This window comes from Ictidomys tridecemlineatus, chromosome 9 (genome assembly GCF_052094955.1).
Source record: "Ictidomys tridecemlineatus isolate mIctTri1 chromosome 9, mIctTri1.hap1, whole genome shotgun sequence".
In the NCBI taxonomy this organism is placed as follows: domain Eukaryota; kingdom Metazoa; phylum Chordata; class Mammalia; order Rodentia; family Sciuridae; genus Ictidomys; species Ictidomys tridecemlineatus.
In genome coordinates, this window is record NC_135485.1 from 115997894 (window position 1) to 116020650 (window position 22757).

Sequence of the window (22757 nt, forward strand, 5' to 3'; positions counted from 1 at the left end):
TGCGGGGACACCACATCTCTAGACTGTAACAAAAGGAAACTAAAAAGAAAGATGAGCTAAAGAAGGACACAGAAAAGTAAAGCAAGAAGGCAGGAAGATACTGAGAGAGTAATAATGCAGAAGTCAAATAGAAAAGAAAAATTTGCAAAATAATGTAGTAATTATCTTAATCTATCAGAACTGCCATCAAAAAGCACACTAGACTGGGTGGCTTTAACAATAAAAATTTATTTTTTCACCATGCTGGAGGCTGGAAGTCAAGAGCTGATATTTGTAGACTTGGTTTCCTTTGAGACCTCTCTCTGGCTCTCAGATGGCTGTCTTCTCACCATCCTCACTTGACATTTCTCTGTGTGCATATCCTGGATGTCTCTTCCTCTTCCTATAAGGACATCATCAGTTATATTGAATAAGCACCCCACTCTGATGACTTCATTTAACCTAATTACCACTTACAGATCCTCTCTCCTAATACAGGTACCTTGGGGGCTAGGGTTTCAGGATATGGATTTGGGGAGGGCACAGTTCAGTCCATTACTGTATTCAAACATATTTTCTGATTGTTTTTATAAAATAAAATCAAAATTCTTTAATATGATGTAAGGATCATTTACAATGTGGCCTCATTCAACCTTCTACTGCTATCTCTCATCACTTTCCTTACATATTTTTCATATTTATTCCAATGGGCCATCTGCTTACTCCTGATTCTGTCTTGTGTTTTTTTGTACTTCTGTACCTTTGAGGGTCATATTAAGTATCTACATGAGTAAAATCTAACTTCTCTTTGAAAACCACCTTCAAATGCCACCTCTTTTTAAAAGTTCTCTTTATATTTCCTGGCATAAAGAGAGCTTCCCTTTTCTGTGAGTCATTAGCATTTTGTTCCTATGTCACAAAGCACTTATTAAACTCAACTATAATTACCCCCTCGCCAGAATATGAACTGTGTACCAACAACTTACATCATATTCATCATTTAAAAGATTTGTTCTTTAGCACTGTTCCTGATCTATGCCAAATGTTTATCAAATGTAAGACGATGAATACATGATTGATAAAAATAATAACTCAATGCTAAGCTTTCTACAATCAGTCTTTTCTCTAATATAGATATTATTAAATAGAGCAAATATTCTTTTCAAATTTTTTGTATAACAGCAGTATTTAACTGTTCTAAATAGTCACAGTGCAAAACACAAAGCGAACTAGTAAAAAAGAAACAGAATGGTAGAGATGGAGAAAATGTCAAAGATATTAAGGAAAAAAAAAGTGATCTGAACTGAATTGGAACTTATGTATTAAGGGAGAAGTAAGACAAATTACATGCTGAAAAATAGAAAAGACCTAAATTATATTATTTAGAACTTGGTCCTGTTATACTATCCTGACAGTGAACATTAAATGTGATATATTTTAGACACAAGATTTTGCCTGGATGGATGACACATGTCTGTTTTTGAATTCCTCAGTAAAAGAGACAAGTAACAGTCCATCATCACCCAGTTTAGCAGAAGCCAACCATTCTCTGTACTTTTAAAACAGTTACCAAGATTTAAATATATATATATATATATATATATATATATATATATATATATATAAAATACTTTGTTAATTAGCAATGAAATTAATTTATGCTTCCAAGAATGGACATTAGTGTTTCCATATTACTGAGCTAATAACTAAAAGATTTAACAATAAAGGAAATATCCAAAAAATAAATAAAATAAAGGAAATATCTAAGGTAGATTCCAAGGAATTTGTCTCACTCAGTTTCTGCTTTGGGTCTCAGGGAGCACAATTTTCTTAATTCCCAAATCAGTACGTGGCTGTAAATAAAGGTTCTTAGAGATGCATTAATTCTCTCCAGTAAAAGGGCAGTTAGTTACTTTTCATACCATCTGACTTCCCATCTAGTCCATTATCTCTTATATTATGACCTGAAAAACTGAGACAAGTTTAAAATCATTAGCCAGTTCTCCTATTAATTCTTTCCGTTTCTTTGGTTATTTTAATGATACAACATTGAGGTTTATCCCATGGAATTTACTTAAACCATGATCATTTGCACTACAAGTTCTGTTCAGATTATTCTGAACTCCAAGCAAAGTGTTACATATCAGTTCCTTGTTTTTCTCAAGGCTAAACAAATTTGTCAATAGTGATTTTCTTCACAGCTTCTGAACTAAAGTTGGAAAAACATAAGTCAGATCACTGACTCTCCTGGTCTAAATACTCTTACCATGTCTAGAAGACACTGCAGACTCTCTCAATACCTTTCTGTCTTGCTGCTGCTCCTACCAATTCCTGCCTACCTTCCTCTTCTCCAGGCTCATGGGAAGAGCTCTTCTAAGATATCATGCTTATTCGTACTTAGAGCTTTTTCATTTGCTTTCAACACTGCTTCTTCCTTCATTTAATTAAAATCAGTGGCTCAATATAACTCCCACCTTAAGGAAAAAAATGCCAATTACTCTTTGGGTAACACCTTTCCTAAGACCACAGATATGCACATATCTCAATTTCTATTACATATATCTGCTTTTATTTAGTACTAATCACTAGATGCAGTCATATCACATATGCCCTACAACATAATTATTTTAATATTTTTTATCTGTCTCTGACTCTGTAAGAAAAGTAGGGCATAGAACAGTGACTAAAACATGGTAGATACTTAATATTTTAATAGATAATAGAATTAATAAAAGCATTTATGCTTCCAGGCAAATAACTTATGAAAATTTAGTAGTGGTCATGCTCCTTAAACATCAGAGGTTTGTACAATATGCTATGAAATTTGATAGTTTTCAAACTAGTAGGTAGAGAAAGTTCTTAACACATAAAAAGCTAGCATCTTGTTGAAACAAAGTGAAAAGGCAGCATTAACAAAAACTCAGCAAAAATCCAGAAAACAGCAAAACTATTGCCTTAGCCACAGTTTTTTGAAATATATTCTATTCTGCAGCTACATAAATGTGTAGAACTACAAGATCCAGTAAACTAACTGGTTTTAGATAGCAAAACCATGGCCATGATTCAGTACAGAACTCCAAAGTTGATGTTGGCGAGTCCTCTTCTGCTATTTGCATGGTTGGAAGTAAGTTTTATGACCTTTTGGAATTTCTAATTAGTATCAACTTGTGGTTTAAAATGCAGAATTCACTAGATGACCATTCAACTCTTATCCCATCCTAGTGTTGTCAGATGAGCAGGAATGTGTGGGAATCAAAGCATCACAACAAGAATTTATTTTCCCTCAAGGGGAAATCAAATTGAACATGTGGATGAAGGTATACTGACTTTGTATCTGTCCATTTTCTGTTGTTAATAACTTAATACCACAGATTAACTTTTAAGGAAAAAGGAGATTTTTTTTTTTTCTTAATGATTCTGGAGGTTCAAAGTCAAAAGAGTGCATCTGGTTCAAGTATCCTTGCCGGCAGAGTCAGTCCTAAGGTGGCTCAGGATATCACTCAGCAAGAGACAGACAGCGTGTGTTTGTGTGTGTGTGTGTGTGTGTGTGTGTGTGTTACTGTCTTCATAAAGCCTCAAGTATTCAATCATGGGGACTCCATCTGATTCATTTATATAATATTAATTTCCAAAAGACCCACCTTTAAACACTATAATCAGATCAAATTTCTACCCTCTTCATACTTCATATTGAAGATAAATTCCAACTTTCAGAATGGAAAAATCATAAATTGGACCACAATAGGCCCTATATCTAATGATATAAATCTTACTTTTTTCTCAGCTCTCTATTTCCGTCCTCACCACCAATGGGATCAGTGTTTTATTTCCCAAGGCTGTCACATCTAAGGCAGCTAAGAACTGCTGCTATTCCTTTTGTCTTTTGACCTATTCAGAACAAAGGGCAATGCCCACGTGTATTCCAAAACAATCCCACCATGTGTCTCACTATAAAATTTGATGTTGCACAAATTACATTGCCTGAAATAATCTATGTATCCACTTTAAAATACTAGAGAGCAAAATAAGCTTAAAACAAACACAAGTAAAAAGTAATAATGAGGAATTAAAATCAAAAATCAATGGAATAGACAACAGTAAAGGAAAAAAATCAGTGCAACCAAAAGTTGGTTCTTTGAAAATATCAATAAAAATGATAAAATTCTACACAAGTTAAACAAGGAAAGGGGACAGAAGACACAAATAACCAGAATCAACAAGCAAGAGAAGGATAATCACTTTTGACACATCTGAACACTATTAACAATTCTACACACACATTCTTTATTACATAGACAACATGAACAAATTCTTTAAATTGCAACTACTAAAACATACTCAAAGATTAGTAGATAACCTGAATATCTCCATATCTATCAAAGAAATCAAATTAGTATTTTAAATCTTACAAAATAAAATTTCCAGGCCCAGGTAGTTTCATTGGTTAACTCTTATAAAACATCTTAGGAAGAAATAAACTAGTTCTATACAATCTCTTTCAAATACAGAAGAAGGAATAATTCCAAAATGTTTTTATCAGACCCACATTACATGCTACAGTTTGCACTCATGTCCCCAAACACCCCTGTGCTTGCCCCTCACCCCCAGCATGTAGCACTATGAGAGGTGGTAGAACCCTTAGGAGGTAAAGCCTATTGAGAAGAATTAAGGTCATACATATCCTCATCAAGGAGGAAAAAGAAACTCACCTATCTCTTTCTTTGCTTTCCGGCTGTCATAAGTGAGCAACACCATATGCTCCCACCATGATGTATTGACTCATCCTAGGCCCAATAACAATGAAGCCATCTGGCCAAGAACTGAAGCCCCCAAAACTTTACACCAGAATAAAACTTGCTTCTTTTTAATTTGATTACTTAGGTATTTTGTTACAGTAATGGAAAGCTTACTAACACATTATCCAAATAATGCCAAAACCAAATAAAGTTACTCTAAGAGAACCAGAACTCTTATGAACATAGGCACAAAAATACTTAAAATGTTAATGAATCAAATGAAGCAATATGTAAAAAGATAATACATCATACCAGGAATCAAGGCTGATTCAACATTTATAACTCAATTAGTGGAACATATCACATTACAGACTGATTAAGAAAACATATGATCATATGAAGAATTATAGAAAAACTTTTGTAAAAACCCACAACCTAATTATGATGAAAAACTTTCTAAACCTAAGAATGTAAATAAATATTAAACACCTAGTAAAATATTAGGAGATATATGTACAGATACTTTGTATTATTAAATACTTTCCATCTAATATTAGGGGAAAAGGAGAGAATATTATCTTTCTTCATTCCTTTTTAATATTTTATTGGAAGTCCCAGTTTGTTAAATCAGACAAGGGAAAAGAAAATAAAATTATACAAAATGTTACATTAAAATATGCAAGAATTTCATAGATGTTTCATTCAGAATACCTAAAGTAGAAACTCATGAAATACCCAAAAACAAATTATGAAGAAATAAATTGTGGTGTATGCACCAAATAGGATAGACAATAATAATAATAATAAAAAGTTTGCTTGGACTTTATTAAATTTTAAAAAATTGTTCTAAAAGAAATATTGTTAAAACAATGAAAGAAGTCATAAACTGGAAAAAAAATTGCAAATCTGATTATGTGTCCAAAATATACAAGATAATAAAAGCCTCTTAAAATTAAACCATAAGAAAAAAACTCAATTTAAAAATGGGCAAAGAATCTGAACAAACAACTCACCACATAAGCTATACAGATGGCAAATAGCATGTGAAAACATCTGCAGCATCATTTGCCATTAGAGAAATACAAATAAAACAACAATGTCACCTTACTATCTATTGGAATGGTTGGAACCCAAAATGTGACAGTATCAATACTGGTGAATATGTGGAGCAGTAGGAACTTTTATTCATTGCTGGTGTGAGCACAAACTGTCACAGTCACTTTGGAAGGCATTTTGGCAGGCATTCTTACAAAACTAGACATAATTTTACCAGCAATTGCATTCATTATATTCAACTGATTTGAAAACTTATGTTCACACAAAAACATGCACATGAATGTTTGTGTCAGCTTTATTCATAATTATCAAATCTAGAAGCAACCAAAATTTAAAATAGGTTAAACATAAACAAATTGTGGCATATCACTGAATGGAATACTACTCAGTGCTACAAATGAATGAACAGCCAATCTATGAAATAACATGGATGAATTTTAAATGCATATTATTGAGTTAATGATGCCAGTAAGAAACACAACATACTAGAAGATTTCATTTATATGACATTCTAGAAAATAAAAAGAAATACAGAAGGAAAACAGTTGCAGTGATGATCTAGGCATTGGAGGGTGGAAGGGGTTAATTTTATGAAGCACCAAGGATTATTTTCAGTGGCTTAACTATTTTGTGTGACATATAATGATAAACACATGACACTATGCATGTCAAAGCTCATAGAATTTTTTATACGACTGATCTTTAATGCAAGCATACAATCAAAAAATAGCAACAAAAAAGTCAAGGAGGCCAGTTGTTCCGAAATGGAATACAAATTGTGATAAAATAAACTATTACAAATATAGGATATAACTTCAATGATTAAGATGGGAGAAAACTTTAGAAAAGTAGAAACTGTAAGAATGTAGATAAAGAGAAACTGCACATTAAGACTGTACTCTGGTTTTTCTTACAGGAATACAGTTTAACCATCTTGAAATCACTATAGATGTAGATCAAGATGAAACAAATAAGTAAATGGATGATAGATGGTGGAACCAGGTTTCTTACTGCTGCAGAAGGAGTTTGCAGATAATCAAGGTAAGATGAGTAGAAGGATCCAGATGGTAATGAATTAGAATTAATGACCATCAGTATGAGCTCATGTTTACCTTGCTATAAATATAGATGTAGAGATACAGAAATACACAGATGCATGCATACACAGGCTTTGTATTAGTTAGGGTTCTCTAGAGGAAAATAATCAACAGGAAGTATAATTATAAAAAGAGGACTTAATAGGTTGACTTACACAACCAGAAGCTGGATAGTCCACAATGGCTGTCTGCAGGCTGGAGAGATGGAAGAAAGGGTAGCTATGTAGTCCAAGAAGCTAAAGCCCCAGAACAAGAGGGATCAACAGTGCTGCCCTGGTACAAGACCAAAGGCTTCTGAGACTCACTGGCAGAGCCCATTTTGGAAGAGTGAAAAAGCTCAGATGATCACAGCAGCAATCAAGAACCTGTTCAAGAAGAGTCAAGCTTGCATCTGCTGCTGCTACCTTGTTCTCCCAACTTTTATTCCATTCAAGCCAGTATCCTATTGGATGGTGCTGCCCACAGTTAGAGAGCGTTCCATGTCAGTTGGCCATCCCTCATGTCAATCATTCCTAGATACACCCTCTTTGACACAACATAAGCCTCTAAATTATTGACATCTCTTTATCCAATCAAGTTGACAACTCAAATTAATCATTATCCTAATACATGCCAAGTGGGCTGTATACCAGAGTAAAAGGATGGTTTTGTATTTATCAATGTTAAATCTATGTGGTTTTGTCTCCTTTTCTTTCTTTTTTCTCCTTGGTCCTGACTTGCCAGGATGCTGAGGAGCACAGGAACATTAAAATGAACACTTTTGACTCTTAAGCCTCACACAACTTCACATTGGCATTATCTTCTCTTCTCAGGTCTATCTCTACCTTTTATCTCTGACTAGCAAATTGTACTATTTGGATGAAGGCACTTCCATTTAATTAAAAATTCTCTTCATAAATGAATTAATTTTTTCCTAAGCCCAGGAGCCTAATTTCAGTTTGTTAACCGCATTATGTCCGTGAGATCACTATGGTGAATTTCTAAAGCTCCACTCATTTATTTTCTTGACAAAAAGTAAAAATATGCACCAGACTAGCATATTAAAGATACTACTCTAATTAAACCTTTTATATAAAGTTAATACAGCTAGGAAGAGAAGGCCTTTTTTTTTCTAGAGTATATAAAGGGTCTTTTTTTGGTCCTACTCTTCTTGACATCATCTTTTATTTCTCAAACCCACAACATGCTCTAGTCATTCCATGATACTCTGCTGGAAAAAGGTCAAGCCTAATTCTCCAGTCTTCAGAAAAGAAAGCCCTGAGAATAGAAGTACTTTTCCTTATAGTCATTCCTATCCCCTGGCCTAAGGAACTATAAGATATATTAAGATAAATAGGAAAGAAATGAGTTTTAAGAGAGAGCCTTTTCAGCAAGTTATTTGAGTTCGTACAGTAGAAAAGTGATTTCACAGGTTTAGTGAGGCAGAATCACTGTAAGGTAAAAATTCTCTTTTTATCCAAGATGAGGACAGGATGGAAAACTTCATGCTAAAATAAATGTCGGTAAAGTCAAGAGCAAGTTCCAATGCCTGCAAAGCTGTAAACTTTGAAAAATAAATAACAAGATGACATTAAGATTCCTAGTAATACAGCTCACTTTTTTATAGAAAACTAATTGAACTAACTTACTCAGCATTTCCCTCTCAATATTGTTGATACAAAAAATAAGATTGTCACTAACAAAATAAAACTTGACAAATGAACTATACTCGCAACAGCTCCAATCTCACTAGATGACAACCCTACTTTTGCTCTCCAAATCTTTCCTGAATTGGTAATATTCACAACAATCCATAAAACAATTTCTTTTTCATATGCTACATTTATTTGGTATTTGAATATAATAGAAATCAAAGTTAGCTACAAGTGTTCAGCATTAGAATACAGATAGAATATGCATCAGTAAATACTAGCAATTATTTGTGGGCTGAGTCTCAGATCAGAACTCATTTCTGTGTAGGCTTGGCATAAATAAATGCAATAACAAATACTGTCAATCCATCTACCCTGCCTAAGGACTGTCAGCTAAGGGTCATTATTCAGCCAGTTGTGGGTGGCCAGTTTGGGGAAGCTTGCAAGTCCAAGGCCAGCCTTGGCAACTTAGCAAGACACTCTCTTAATTAAAGAGTTTTTAAAAGTGGGACTGGGAATATAGCTCAGTTGTACAGCATGCCTGGGTTCACTCCCAGCAAAAATAAATAGATTCATCATTCCCATTTTTTCCATTGTCTACTTCTTACATATTTCTATGTTAATTGGGATTCCCAGAAAACAGATTCCTAGAAGAAAATATGTTTACTGGAGGTTTGCCAGGCTTGCTTGCTATTATAATTCAGATCTGATGTGTACCCCAAATCCCATGGGTTAAAGACTTGACCCCCAGTTTGATGTTATTGGGAGATGTTAGAACCTTGAAGATGTGGGACCTAGTGGAGGGAAGTCAGGTCATTGAAGTTATGCCCTCAAAGGGGATTATAGGAGAACAAACTTTTTCCCCAACTTTTTGAAGCCCTGAGGAGAGCAGTTTTGGTCTACCATGCACTCCCACCACAGACCTAAAAGCAACAGGGCCAACCAGTCATGGACTGGAAACCATGAGCCTGAATAAACTTTTTCTCTTTATAAGTTGATTTTCTTGATTACATGTTACAATGACAGAAAGCTGACTAGCATATTCTCTCAGGGTGGAAAAGTAAAATCAGCCCTATAAAGAAGTGAGGAAGTAAGGTGGGGTAGAGGTAGACTCTAAGCTGTGATATATTTTCAACAGAAGCCTCCGCCAATATCAAAGGGGGCTCTGAAGCAGGTCTGGCCTTTCAAAGATGCCCCATTATCAGGTAGGAAGCAGGGCCTTTGTGTACTGACAAGTCATTAGATGTGGAATATTCCTGGGTACATGACTTAACATTAAGCAAAAAATACTCCCTTTCTTGGGCACGTTTGAGAAAAGGACCCCATGTGGGCTGTCAGCCAGCAAAATGATTGTCAGAATCCTGAAGAATGAACCATGCACAGTACCTCAGCATCAACCATAGCTTCTGGTTTATTCCCAGTTTTTATGTCTTTTTCCCTCATGCTTTGTAATGTTGTTAGCACATCCCATTTAACCACTCCATCGCCATTTACAAAATGTGGCTGAAAGAGCTAGAAGTGAGTCACAGGGCTTCTTCGGAATCAAAGCCAATGTCAAGTTCTGCAAGTCTGTGTCCATATTCATGGATGAGCATGTCTCTCTACAAGTCTCTGGATTAACAGGGCCACTTCAGTGGTTGGAAAGAGTTAGAAACCCATTATATGGTTGCTTCAGGATGCCAACCAGGAATTAGTCTGGTAGTCTACTTCCTTACCTTTGGCCAGGAGCACAAATTTTCCTCCTGGACAAGGGCCTGGAAAAATATCCTTATGTCCTACCAGGCTTTAACAAACTCTTGCTTATGGCTTTCTCTGTTTATCAGAGCTCACTTTTCCCACCTGACTCAGACCAGATAGGTCTGGTGAAACTAAAATCAATGATTAGTGAAAATTTGAGTATGTAATAACTCAGCTCCAATTCTCCTTATCACAATCATACTGACGTATGTGTTCTACCTGGGCTGTCAGATTGCCATAGTAGGACCAAGTACAAATTATCTATGGTGGCAACTTATTTGATTAAAATTCTTTATGGAAGGTCTTCTCTTCCCTGTTTCACTTCCATACTTCCTGATGAAATTTTTCGGGATCATCTCCCAAATAAAATACTTACAGGCAAATCCTTGTAGAATGTCTGCTTCTTGGATAATTCATACTAAAATAATCATATTGGCCCAAATGCTTATGAGAATGAATTTTAGGTGATGACTAAGGCAATAGCAAGTGGAAAAAAAATAATATGGATTTATAAATGAAGACAATCTAAAGGGGAGATTAAAAGAATGACTTAAAATAGGGAAAACATGCCAGAAGAGAAGAGAATCTGTTCAACATTAAACATCAAAAAAAGAAATATATTTCTCACTAATGGTCCATTTTAATTGTATTTAATGAAGAGTCTCTGAAAGCGAAATTGTTAAACTCAATAATATTGTGTGAAAACATCATGCACTTAAAATATAGGTCAGAGAAATAATATTTAATTTTATAATAATAAAAATGTCATATAGATTCAAGTCTAGGTAGAGTATAAAATTTATAACTTAAAACATATTATTTGATTGGAAAAATAAAATAAATACTTTAAGGAAATATATTGGGAAGAAAGTTCATCTAAGCTGCATAGTTAAAGATCAAACTAAGAAAATTAATAACTCTCAAAATAGTGATTTTCAAATACATTCTCATTTTAAAAATCAAGTTTTGTTTGGCCCATTTTGAACACACAAAATATGAGATTCCATCTACCTAAAATTAAAAGTTAAGTCACAGAAGAACATCTGTGTTTTCGTTGTGTAAGAGTATTCAACTTTACCATGTTAATTGATCCAAGACATCTTCTACTTCGTTTTGATTATCTGCATGACTTATCAGGAAATGAAGTGGGAATGGAAAGATTATTTGTGTGGCTATATTTATCTTAATTTTTTAAATGTTTAGTTCTATTTCTCTGTAAGAAATGCCTCTGAAGGCTTGGATTTATTGACTTAGATTTACAAACATGAAGTCTGGTTAGAAAGATAGCAATAGAGACTTGGGTGTAGTATCTAACTGAAGGTCTAGGCTCAGATAATGTTAAAGCCAAAGAGAAATTCAGCTATGCTTTAATATTGTCTCCCCCTAAAATTCATATAGATGATAATTCACAATGGGATGGGAGGCACTAGGGAAGAATAGAGTTACCTAGTTACCCCTAGGTAGAGGGGAGTGAAGGTAGGGAAGGGGAAGAAAAGTGGGGATAGGAAGGATAGTAGAATGAACAGACATTATTTCCTTACATACATATATGACTGCATGACTGACATGATTCTACTACAGGTATAATCAGAAAAATGAGAAATTATACCCCATCTAAGTATATCAAAGTGTATAAATGCATTCTACTGTCATGTATAACTAAAACAAATTTTAAAATATTTAAAAAAATAACATCTAAAGAAATGGTAACATGAAGGAGGCCCTTTTGGAGGTAACTACATCATGAAGGCAGATGGTCCATGATTGGGATTAGAGCCCTTGTAAAAGAGACCCCCGAGAGCGGCCCTGCCTCTTTCATCATGTGAGGATACAGCTAGAACTCACTATCTGTGAGGAAGGGGCTCTCATCAGACAACTAATCTGCTGTATATCCTAACCATCAGAATTGTGAAAAACACATGTTTGTTGGTTATAAACCACTCACTTTATCCTATTTTGTTATATTAGCCTAAATGGACAAAGACTATCCATTGAAAGCAGATCTGTTTAATGTTCATGAAAACAATTATTATTTATCTGTTATGAAATAAAAACATTAATCCTTTTTGTATCTTAACCTCTTAATAGAAAAGGAAGAATGAGTTTTATAATTATACATTACTTGGAATATGGTTTCTATTGACCATTTTAATGATGAACTATCAAATGATAAACTTGTTTTAATTTATAGACCTAACATATTACTTGCCAAATGACATATTTAAAAGACTTCTTTGGCAACCTTTTTAAAGAGTAAAAATTTTAAGTCCTACTTACCCATAACCTACAGAAAAAAAAAATAATCAAATCTCTAACAGGGCATACAACACTTTCCAATATCTGGTTGCTCTAACCTCATTTCTTGTCACCTTCCACATAAATCATCAATTCTGGCAATGCTGCACATTTTGATGATCATGCCTTTTCATGTGTTCTCCTTAAAAAAAAGTTATTTTCTTTTCTTCACTCAAGTCCTATCTCAGATGTCATTTCCTCAGATAAGCTTTACGGAACTCCCCAAACATTTCCCTCTCTTCTACAGCTACATGGTACCTGTTTAATAATCTTATGGGCACCTGAAGGCCTCTTTCAGGAATTTTCCAGCAGACTTGAGCATCTTAATGGCACATGCCATGACTTATTCTCTGTGTCTCAGATGACTTGCACAGGAGCTGACATGTCCTGGGTCTTCATGTAGTTTTATTTTACTAATGAAAAAATAAATATCATATCCCTCTATAAGACTGATGCTTTGAAACATACCATCCAATTACTGGGAGAGTTGTAGTGACAAGAGATTGAAAGAGTACCTTTAGCAAGCAAACTGCAGTATAGAAGTACTCTTTTCATTAAATCACTCCCATATATGGAAAGTGACTTTTAAAAAAAAATTTCTGAAATATATTATCCATATGTTACAATTTGCTTACAATAGCTGAAGTGGAAGATCCACTCTAGGGGATCCAAGATGGCAGAGGTTGGATTCTGTGTCACTCCAGGATTTGGGATTCAAGTAGTGGGAATACTGTTTCTCTGCAAGTGATTAGAGAACCCACAAGAGCTGCTCCTGCACAGGAAGTCACAGCAGCCATTCAATGTGGGTCTACAGGCCCCAGTATCAGCACAGGACTCTCAGCCACTAGTCCATGCAGGACCTCTGGGTACCTGAGTAGGGCCACTGGCATTAGCATCCATGCAGGACTCCTGGCCACCCACCTGTGCAGGAACTCTGGCCACTGTTTCTGTGTGGACCCCCATCTACCTACATGGGGTTCCCCTGGTAGCCTCCATCTTGGGGCACTGCAACCACTGTCATAGTTGCCTACACACGATAGCCTGCACCTGGGGACACTGCACTGGGTCCAGAGATAGTGGCCAACCACAATACTGCACACTATGGAGCTGCTCAACACCACCCACTCACCCCCACTGTACCCAACATCCCTCTCTGAAAGCAGTCTCCTTCATCTTGGGACACTTTCTTCATCATCTTTAGTCAGGGCAACTCCCAGCTTGGAATACTAGCTAGGGCTTAGAAGCAATATCAAAATACCAAAAGTCCCTGCTGCCCCCTCTCCCCAGCAGCTGCTAACCCAGCACAGTGCTTACAGCTACACTGCTGGTCCATAGCTCGAAAAAAACAGAGCTTGAACTGCCCAATACAAAACATCTCTCCATGACAGGTGCACAGCCCCCAGAGCTCAACCCACAAGACCTCCAGGGAGAGAGAGTTTCCAGAATGGGAAATAGAAAGGAAGGGGGTGAGAGATACAGTTTAGAAACTAAATTAGAAACCAGAAATTGCAAGGTCTATAGGCGATATAAGGAGAAAAGACAAGGTGCCCCCACCACACAAGTGCACCGAAAGGAGATCCTTGGAGTGCATGCTCCAATCAGAGACCAGTAAGTGCTATACCCCACCTCCAGGAGCTCTACCCCTAAGACCAACCCTCCCACCCTAATAACCTTCACTAAACTGAGGGTGTAGATACCAGCAACAACAGGCAACTCCACCTCTTGGGTGAGAAGGGAAGCCAGAAAGATAATGAAGTCCAACAAAAACAATCCTTATATCTTCCTTTGAATTTTTTTCCTCTTTCTTCTCCTGCCTTTACATCCCCAACATTTGTGAAACCAAGCACTTCTCATGTATCAGGCTACTGAGGAGTGGAATGTCTGAATAGTATATTGCAGTGCTTTGTATATTCCTTTATCTCCTATTTTTACATGTTTTATTTTTCTTAATGTTTATGTTTGTTTGTTTTTTGTACTCTACTTTTTCTCTCTCTTCTCCTGTTACTAACCAACTTCTTTAGATTCTGCTTTCATGCTTTCTAAGATCTAATAACTCTATATCCTCACCTCCTACCCCCTCAACATATCATCCTACACCTAACCCCAGGTTCTTTGACCACCATCGGAAACTTTTGTAAACCTATTGATTATATTATAGATTATAATTAAACTTACCATTTCTGTATACTGTGACAAAAGTGAAAACATGAGATCTGTTCACATTGTTCTCCCCCTAAAAGGAGAGGTATTGGAAACCTCCAGGGACACAATAAACCTATAGGGTAAAAATTATAATGCCTCGATCCCCAGTGCTAGAAGGGAAGACACATAAACAATATGAAAAAACAAGGGAAGAAAGTACCCCAAATAAACCAAGATATTATATTATTAGAATCAATGGCCAACACAACAGAAGAAATGACAGAGAAGGAGTTCAGGATGTACATAATTAAGCTGTTCTGTGAATTAAAGGATGATATAAGAGAGAAAATACAGGTCAAATAATGATTTTGATAAAGAGCTACATAAACAGATACAGCAAGCAAAAGATTACTTCAATAAGGAGATAGAGGTTTAAGGACTGCCAAACAGAAATCAGTGAAATAAAAGAAACAATAAACCAAATTAAAAGCTAAATAGAAAGCATCACCAAAAGATTAGATCACTTGGAAGACAGGATCTCAAACAATAAAGACAAAATATATAATCTTGAAAATAATGTTGACCATATAGTGAAGATAGTAAGAAACCATGAACAGAATATTCAAGTATTATGGGATAACATAAACAGATGAAATTTAAAATTTATTAGGATACATGAAGGAACAGAGTTATAAACCAAAGGAATGAACACTCTATTCAATGAAATAATATCAGAAAATTTTCCAAACATAAAGAATGAATTGGAAAATCAAATATCAGAGGCTTCCAGGACACCAAATGCACAAAATCACAACAGATCTACACCAAGTCACATTATAATGAAAATGTATACCATACAGAATAAGGAGATAATTTTAAAAGACACAGAGAAATGAATCCGATTACATATAGGGGAAAACCAGTTAGGATATCTGCAGATTTTTCAACCCAGGCCCTCAAAGCTAGAAGACCCTGAAAGAACATATACCAAGCTCTGAAAGAAAATGGATACCAACCAAGAATCTTATATTCAGCAAAATTAAGCTTTAGATTTGATGATGAAATAAAAAACCTTCCATGATAAACAAAGTTAAAAGAATTTACAAGTAGAAAGCCTACATCACAGAGCATCCTCTGCAAAATATTCCATGAGGAAGAAATGAAAAACAACATCAAAAATCAGCAAAGGGACGTAATACACTAAAGGAAATACCAATCAAAAGAAAAACCATGTCAAGTTAAATACCACAAATAAACAAAAATGATCAGTAATTCAAATCATATCTCAATAATAACCCTGAATGTTAATGGCCTAAACTCACCAATCAAAAGTCAAGACTGGCAGACCCAACAATATGCTTCCTTCCAGAGACTCATCTCATAAGAGAAGACTTTCACAGAATTAAGGTGAAAAGTTGGGAAAAAACATACCACTCACATACAGCGAGTAAGCAAGCAGGGGTTCGCATCTTCTTATCAAATAAAGTACACTTCAAGCCAAAGTTAATCAAAAGGGATAAAGAAGAACATTTCATACTGCTCGAGGAAACCATACATCAAGACATGACATAACAATTATAAATATATATGCCCCCAAACAATGGAGCATCTATGTTCATCAAACAAATTCTTCTCAAGTTCAAGAGTCAAATAGACCACAACACAATAATTCTGGGTGATTTTAACACACCTCTTTCATCCCTAGATAGATCTTCCAAACCAAAGCTAAATGAAGAAACTATAGAACTCAATAATACAATCAATAACTTAGACTTAAAAGACATATATAGCATTTCATTCAGCAATTAGTGAATGCACTTTCTTCTCAGCAGCACATGGATCCTTCTCTAAAATAGGACATATGTTATGCCACAAAACAAGTCTTAGCAAATACAAAAAAAGAGATACTACCCTGCATTCTATTAGATCATACTGGAGTGAAATTAGAAATCAATGATAAAACAAAAAATACAAACTACTCCAACACCTGGACACTAAAAATATGCTATTTAGTGAACTATGGGTTGAAAAAGACATCAAAGAGAAGATTAAAAGATTCTTAGAAGTATAGAACACTAATACAACGTATGAAAATATCTGGGACACTATGAAGGAAGTACTAAGAGGAAAGTTCATTGCATAGAGTTTATTCCTTAAAAGAAGAAAAAGTCAACAAAAAATGACTTAACAATACATCTCAAAGCCCTAGAAAAAGAAGAACAAACAAACACCAAAAGCAGAATACAGGAAACAATTAAAATAAGAACTGAAATCAATAAATTTGAAACAAAAGAAGCAATTGTAAAAACAAAAAGTTGGTTCTTTGAAAAAATAAATAAAATTGTAAACCCTTAGCCATGCTAATGAAGAGAAGGAGACAGAAAACTCAAATTATTATCATGCATGATATAAAAGGAAATATCACAAGAGATACTACAGAGATACAGAAGATAATTATAATTATTCTGAAAATTTGTACACAAGTAAAATAGAAAATATCAAAGGCATCAACAAATTTCTAGAGTCATATGATTTTCTCAATCTGGATCAGGATGACATACACAAGATAAACAGATCACTTTCAAGCAATGAAATAGAATATGCCATCAGAAGCCTAACAACGAAGAGAAGCTCAGGACCATATGTATACAAAGCAAAATTCTATAAACCTTCTAAGAAGAAATGATACCAATACTCCTCAAATTATTTCATGAAATAGAAAAATAGGGAAAACTTTCAAACACATTCTATGAAGCCAATATCACCCTGATTCCAAAATCAGAAAAAAACACATCAAAGAAAGAAAACTTCAGATCAATATCTCTAATGAATATAGATGCAAACGTTTTTAATAAAATCCTGACAAATCGAATACAAAAACATATCAAAAAGATAGTACACCATTATAGATTCAATGCAATTCCCATCAAAATCCCAATGGCATTCCTTGAAGAAATAGAAAAAGCAATCATGAAATTCATCTGGAAAAATAAGAGACCCAGAATAGCTAAAATTAATTCTAAGCAGGAAGAGTGAAACTGGTGGTATCCTGATTCCATATTTTAAACTATACTACAGAGCAATAGTAACAAAAACAGCATGGTACTGGCACCAAAACAGGCTGGTAGACCAATGGTACAGAATAGAGGACACAGAGATCCACAAAATTACAAATACCTTATATTAGACAAAGGTGCTAAAAACATGCAATGGACAAAGGATAGCATCTTCAACAAATGGTGCTGGGAGAACTGGAAATTCATATGCAACAAAATGAAATTGAATCCCTTTCTCTTACCATGTACAAAAGTCAACTCAAAATAGATCAAGGAGCTAGGAATCAAACCAGAGACTCTGCGTCTAATAGAAGATAAAGTTGGCCCTAATCTTCATCACATGGGGGCAGGCCCCAAATTACTTAATAAGACATCTATAGCCTAAGAGTTAAAACCAAGAATCAATAAATGGGACGAATTCAAACTAAAAAGTTTTTTCTCAGCAAGAGAAATAATATGTGAGGTGAATAGGGAGCCTACATCCTGGGAACAAATTTTTATCCCTCAAAAATCAGATAGAGCTCTAATATCTAGAGTATACAAAGAAGTCAAAAAGTTAAACAACCAAAAAACAAATAACCCAATCAACAAATGGGCCAAGGACCTGAACAGACACTTCTCAGAAGAGGATATACAATAAATCAACAAATACATGAAAAAATGCTCACCATCTCTAGCAATCAGAGAAATGCAAATTAAAATTACTCTAAGATACCATCTCACTCCAATAAGAATGGCAGCCATTATGAAGTCAAACAACAATAAGTGCTGGCAAGGATGCAGGGGAAAAGGTACACTTATACATTGCTGGTAGAACTGCAAATTGGTGCAGCCAATTTGGAAAGCAATATGGAGATTCCTTGGGAAAGCTGGGAATGGAACCAGCTATTCCTCTTCTTGGACTATACCCAAAAGACCTAAAAAGAGCATACTACAGGGACACAGCCACATCAATATTTATAGCGGCACAATTCACAATAGCTAGACTGTGGAACCAACCTAGATACCCTTCAATAGATGAATGGATTTAAAAAATGTGACATTTATACACAATGGAATGTTACTCAGCACTAAAAATAACAAGATCATGGCATTTGCAGGGAAATGGATGGCATTAGAGCAGATTATGCTAAGTGAAGTTAGCCAATCCCTAAAAAAATAAATGCCAAATGTCTTCTCTGATATAAGGGGGGTGACTCAAAATGGGATAGGGAGGAAGAGCATGAGAAAAAGATTACCACTAAATACGGAAGAGAGGTGGGGGGGAAAAAGAGGGAGAAGGGGAGTTGCATGGAAGATGGGAGGAGACCCTCATCGTTATACAGAATACATCTATGATGTTGTGAGGAGAAAAAGAAGAAAAAAAGTATGTAACATTAGATTGGATAGAGAGAAGTGATGGGAGGGGAGGGGAGAGAAAGGGGGGATAGGAAGGGCAGCAGAATAAAATAGACATTATGATTGCTGTATGTATATAGATGACAGCATGACCAGTGTGATTCTGCAATCTGTACAATCAGAAAAATGAGAAATTATACCCCAATTGATTCAAATGTATGAATTGCCAAGATCATTGTAATGTCATGTGTAGCTAATTTAAAAAAAAAAAAAAAAGACTTGGGATTTTGGCCTGCCAACAGGTCTGGGACATCAAGGGATAGAAGGTAAAATATAAAAATAAAGGATAGAGGGAATTTCAAAGAATTAGCCCAAAATTCTAGAGTGATTTCCCCTTTAGGCATTGACAAAATCCTAAGCTGTGCACAAGCAGAGTAAGAACCCCAGAAACCAAGCGGAAATCAGCAGATGATTGCTAAAGAGCTGAGCAAGGATATCAACAGTTTCACACTGGTAGGAAAATAGAGGTAGGGATTCAAGCCTTGTCAAGGTGTAGAGGCCTTGCTAAATTCCCTAGGTTATCAGCTGAAGTCTCAGAAGAACTACTAACTTAAAAGTATAGGTATAACTTAGGAGTAAGAGCTAGGCTCTATAAGTCAAAACCACTGTCTGAGCTTCTGCCTCAGATTTGGGGACTCTATCTTAGGAGTAAGCTACAACTAGAAAAATGTCAACTCTAACAAAAACCATCCTCAAAGAGATCAAAGTGATCACCCAATTGATATATAACATGGCCAGGAAAGGCATTCAAACAACTGAGTTGTAGAACATGTGCTCTTAAACCATTCTGTTATCCTACCTCTGGGCATATAATACCACCCACAGGAAGGATTAGGAGAAAATACCAGATGTTAGGGTTGAATGAGTTTTTCAGAAGCTTTAATATTCATTATTTCATTGTCCTAGAGCCCCTGAAGAGCAATTGCTCCCACTTTACAGATGGAAAACAGAATTAAGTAATTTGTTCAAGGTCAACAGAAACATGTGAGAGAGACCTGGATCTTAGCTTGGCCGCTTATTAGCTGTGTGCTTCTTTAACTTCCCTCAGTCAACTGTGAAACAGAAATACTAATAACATCTCTTGCAAGAAGCAAAGAAGAATATGTAAAGCACACAGCATAGAGTTTTGTATTAAAGGTGCTCAATAAATATTTTTTAAAATTTATATAGTACACCATGATCAAGTGGGGTTTATCCCAGAGATACAAGATTGGTTCAACATACAGAAATCAATAAATGTAATTCATCACATCAATAGACTTAAAGATAAGAGTCATGATCATCTCAATAGATGCAGAAGAAGCATTCAACAAAACACAGCATGGCTTCATGTTCAAAACACTAAAAACTAAGGATAATAGGAACATATCTCAACATTTTAAAACTTATCTATGTGAAGCCCCAGGCCAATATCATTTTAAATGGAGAAAAATTGAAAGTTTTCCCTCTAAAATCTGGAACAAGACAGGGATGCCTCTTTCACAACTTCTATTTATCATTGTTCTTGAAACTCTAACCAGAGCAAATAGACAGATGAAAGAAATTAAAGGGATATGGATAAGAAAAGAAGAACTCAAATTATCACTATTTGCTGATGACATGATTCTATAACTAGAAGATACAAAAAAATAAAACCACCAGAAAACTTGTAGAACTAATAAATAAATTCAGCAAAGTAGCAGGATATACAATCAAAACCATAAATCAAAGGCATTTCTGTACCTAAGTGACAAATCCTCTGAAAGAGAAACTAGTAAAACTACCCTATTTACAATAGCCTCAAAAAAATAAAAAGTAAAATGAAATACTTTGAAATCAACTTAATGAAAGAGCTCTACAATGAAAACTACAAAATGCTAAAGAAAGAAATTAAAGAAGACCTTAGAGATAAAAGATCTACCTTGTTCTTGGATGGGCAAAATCAATATTGTCAAAATGATCATACTACAAAAAGAACTATAAAGATTTAATGCAATTCCAAGCAAAATCACAATGATATTCCTCATAGAAACAGAAAAAATAGTCATAAAATTCCTCTGGAAAAAAATAAGAGACCTAGAATAGCTAAAGCAATTCTTAGCAAGAAGAGTGAAGAAGGTGGCATCACTATACCAGGCCTAAACTATACTACAGAGCAATAGTAACAAAAATGGCATGGCATTGGCACCAAAATAGACTTGAAGACCAAAATTACAGAATATAGAACACGGAGACAAAGCCACATAAATACAGTTATTTCATATTAGACAAAGGCACAGAAAACATATATTGGAGAAATGATAGCCTCTTCAACAAATGGTGCTGGGAAAACTGGAAATCCATATGCAAGAAAATGAAATTAAGCCCATATCTATCACCATACACAAAACTCAACTCAAAGTGGATCAAGGACCTAGGAATTAGACCAGAGACCCTCCACCTAACAGAAGAAAAAGTAGGCCCAAATCTTCATCATGTCAATTAGGTTCTGACTTCCTTAATAAGACTTCTATAGCACAAGAAATAAAATCAAGAATCAATAAATGGAATGGATTCAAACTCAAATGCTTCTTTCCAGCAAAAGAAACCATCAGTGAGGTCAATAGAGAGCCTACAGAATGGTAGGAAAGTTTTACCACATACACATCAGACAGAGCTCTAATCTCTAGGATATATAAAGAACTCAAAAATTTTTAACACCAAAAAATCAAATAACCCAATCAATAAATGGGCCAAGGAACTAAACAGACACTTCTCAGAAGGTGATATACAATCAATGAACAAATACATAAAAAAAAATGTTCAACATTGCTAGCAACTAGAGGAATGGAAATCAAAACTACTCTAAGATATCATCTCACTCCAGTCAGAATGGCAGCTATTGAGGATACAAACAACAATAAGTGTTGGTGAGGATGTGGGGAAAGACACACTCATACATTGCTGGTGGGACTGCAAATTGGTGCAACCAATCTGGAAAGCAGTATGGAGATTCCTTGGAAAACTTAGAATGCAACCACTATTTGACTCAGCTATCCCACTCCTTGCTTTATACACAAAGGACTTAAAAACAGAATACTACAGTGATGCACTCACATCAATGGTTATAGAAGCACAATTCATAATAGCTTAATGCCCTTCAGTAGATGAATGGATAAATAAAATGTGGTATATATACACAATGGAATATTACTCAGCATTAAAAGAGAATAAAATTATGGCATTTTCAGGTGAATGATGGAGTTGGAGAATGGTAGGGATTCTGACTGTGGAAATATACAGGGAAGTATTCTTCTGGTAAAAAAAAAAATAATAATAAAAAAAATAAAAATAAAAAGTCCTGGGATTGTGGGGTGGGTAATAGGTACTCTCTTTCCCACCTTTAGAATGCCCTGCAGTTTCTCCTGGGAACTAGTAATCTAATTAATATATGTGCTATGTCTAGCTGCTGTGGCAACGCTGGTAGAGTCTTATAAGCCTGGCCCTTCTCTCAGGCACACAGCTCCTGGGAATAAAGCAATTCTCTTTTTAGACAACCATAATGTTTCACTGAGCCTAAACCTTTCCACATAACAGTAACTTTATACAATAGACTTTCTTGAGAGGTACACAAAGCTCCTCACAATACACATTGCAACTTAGTATGCAACT

At 35.2% G+C, this 22757-nt stretch overlaps 1 long non-coding RNA gene across 1 annotated transcript in view; it reads right to left on the bottom strand.

Moving 5' to 3' along the window:
• Positions 1 to 208: 208 nt before the first annotated feature.
• The window catches only part of LOC120892515 (uncharacterized), an 84059-nt gene continuing 61510 nt past the window's right edge, over positions 209 to 22757 (bottom strand). The window contains exon 3 of the long non-coding RNA XR_013425592.1: positions 209 to 382. This is a non-coding gene — a long non-coding RNA (uncharacterized LOC120892515). The remainder of the gene's footprint in view (positions 383 to 22757) is intronic.